Source organism: Poecilia reticulata, linkage group LG8 (assembly GCF_000633615.1).
Source record: "Poecilia reticulata strain Guanapo linkage group LG8, Guppy_female_1.0+MT, whole genome shotgun sequence".
Lineage (NCBI taxonomy): Eukaryota > Metazoa > Chordata > Actinopteri > Cyprinodontiformes > Poeciliidae > Poecilia > Poecilia reticulata.
The window spans coordinates 12,129,598-12,132,343 of NC_024338.1; positions in this window are offsets into that span (position 1 = coordinate 12,129,598).

A 2,746-nucleotide genomic window follows, 5' to 3' on the forward strand; every position below is an offset into this window, starting at 1 on the left:
ATCAGCCTGCTTTTCCCGCTAATCAAATGTTGAGCAGAGCTTGTTCATTTAAAACTGGTAAGAAAGWGCATGCAACTTGGAAAATCCCTTGAATGCGAACCTTATTCCTTGTGAGTTGTCTTTGAGTCACAACCATGCTGTCATCGATACCCTCAATTCTAACGTCGGTCTTCTACACCAGAAGGCACATACAGTAGGTAAATATTTAATTTAAAAATGAGTGCAAATGGYGCARACTAAAACACTGAAGTCCAGCATAAAATAATTAAGTTAGAGCTTGCAATTCAGGACAGCTTAGGGCCAAATGAGTCAGCTAACAGGAATAGTCAGACAGACCTATTTTCTGAAGTTGCATCATCGTCATTTCTTAGTCAGGTGCCATAAACAATACTGCTTTGTCTGGTTTGCATTTTAAAGGCCTTCAGTTCCACTAGCAGTAGAAGATTATTTTAAGTGACAATGCAAACTGAGTTTAAATAATGTCTGTTAGATCTCTCTAAATAGAAAAGTATCTTATTGTTTTTTAATCCAACTGTTTTAAGCAGTTGTTAGAAAAGCTGGCATTTTAAAAGGACCATAAAAAGGACATTGAAATAAATATAAACCACTTTTTTTTCATTACTGTTATTGTTCTTTATTTTTACATTAGTGTATTTTTGTAATATAACATGAATTAATTTCACAGTAGAAAGTGTGTTTTATTATTAGTTTATTAGTATTTGCTTTATGGAACCTCCACTAATCTGAAGACACTTAAAAAAAAATCTGTAAATCAGCACTCTCTAGGATACTTGGAGCACAGTCTGGCAGTAATAACTGTTTCACAAAGTCACTTAAAACTTCTTTATTCCCCTTCATCTTACATGGTTTGAACTTCAGCAAGATTTCTTCACCACAACTAGATTCCTTTCTGTTATAGAAAATACCTGAGACCTGAATTGGACTTTCTGAACATCTCTGCTGTCTTGAAATACGTTGATCATCTTGTTAATGCACGGTGTGTACAGGGTTATACTGCAGCCTCTCWGGGTCAGTAGGGTTTCTTAGTCACGTACTATAATTGGACAGGAAGTTACCTGTTTAAGTTAAAAATAGTTACCTTCTTCCTCGTCATCGTCTTCACTTATTGGAAGGATTCAGGAAGTGGGTGTGTTTTTGTCTTGAAAACTTAGCATCACTGGTAAGTTAAGACTCTCCCCACTTTAGAGAATTGTGAAATTAAATCAGAACAGAAAAGGGTTTGATTAATCTTATTGATTGGGATATCTTATAAAGTTTCACAAAGCATTATGTTTCAGATTTTCAAGCCTGACTTGGAATACAAATAGCCCTTTCTTGGTGATAATACTGTCTGCAGCAGACAGTATTAACATACATGTTTAGATTCTTTAAAATTAAAGAATCTAAACATGTATGTTAATATTTGGTTTAAAGGTAATTAAATATGGCAAAATTTCTTCACATAATTCTTTAGTATAGTCATTTAATTTCGGCAAATTCATGTTCAAGTGATTCAATATAGACATCCAGGGATTCAAGTAAGCTTTTGTCCAAAACTCTACAGCTGTCACTGTTCATGCAATGATGGATCATTTGTATTTAAACGGTATAAATTACCTATGTAAAGGAGGCTGTGTTTACAACATGTCGAACTGTGCATTCTGTTTAACAGATATTCAAATGATTTATGGTGGCAAACTGATGTGTTTTGCATCACAAACATACATTTACGTTTGGGGAATACTGGAAAATATTTTTCTTCGTAGTGAAGACGGTGATCATAAAAATCATAAAAAGTAAATAGGTCAGAATCAGCTTTATTTCCTAAATTTATGTACAAAAACAACGGGTTGGACTGTGACCGATGAGGTTGTTGTAATCTGCAAAATGCAAAAGTTTCAGCAATGAGTCCACTGAGGTGCAGTCATTTGTGTTCACAGAGAAGAGAAGTGAGAGAGCACATTCCTGGGGGACGCCAGTGTTGATGGTTCTTGAACGAGAGAAGACGCTCCCCTGCCTCACCTGCTACTGCCAGAAAGTGTCAGAAACCTGGGCATCTACTGACTGACAGAGACTGACACTGAGCTGGGTGGAGCTTCTGGTGGAGGATTTCTGGGTTGATGGTGCTGAAGACCAAGCTGTAGTTCGCAAATAGTATCCTGTACATCCCTGAGTAGTCAAYGTGGTGCCTGATGTTATGTAGACCCAAATTGCCTGTTAAGCAAACTGCCCTGGGTCCAGGACGGGTTCTGTGATCTCCCTCAGATACTTTAATACTAGTCACGCAAAGGACTTCATGACCACAGATGTCAGAGTGGCAGTACTTCCACCCTGTGCTGTGTGTTTCTTGGGGACRATGTTGCGCTTGAAGCATCAGAAAGGAAACTACTACTGATCAACATGGAATGCAAAATATAAATGTAAAAATCTAACATCATCCCACCTCCCTCCCCACCGATGAACTCAAATTGGACTTACTAGGTTCACATTTTTTTATGACCCACATGTGATGCAAAACATCAACCCTCTTTTGCTATCTCCATACAGCTGGTCAGAGATTGTACTGTTGTTGTTCCCCAAGCCTCTACGTCCAGTTTACTAATACTTAAGTAATAGTTAAGCAAATATTACTATCATTTTTCACACATTCACTGGCAAGTTTAAAAAAAAAAATTGGAACTTAATATGGTCAACCATGCACAGCTTATATAACAGCTGGCCTGTTGACATTTCAGTCAGAATAATA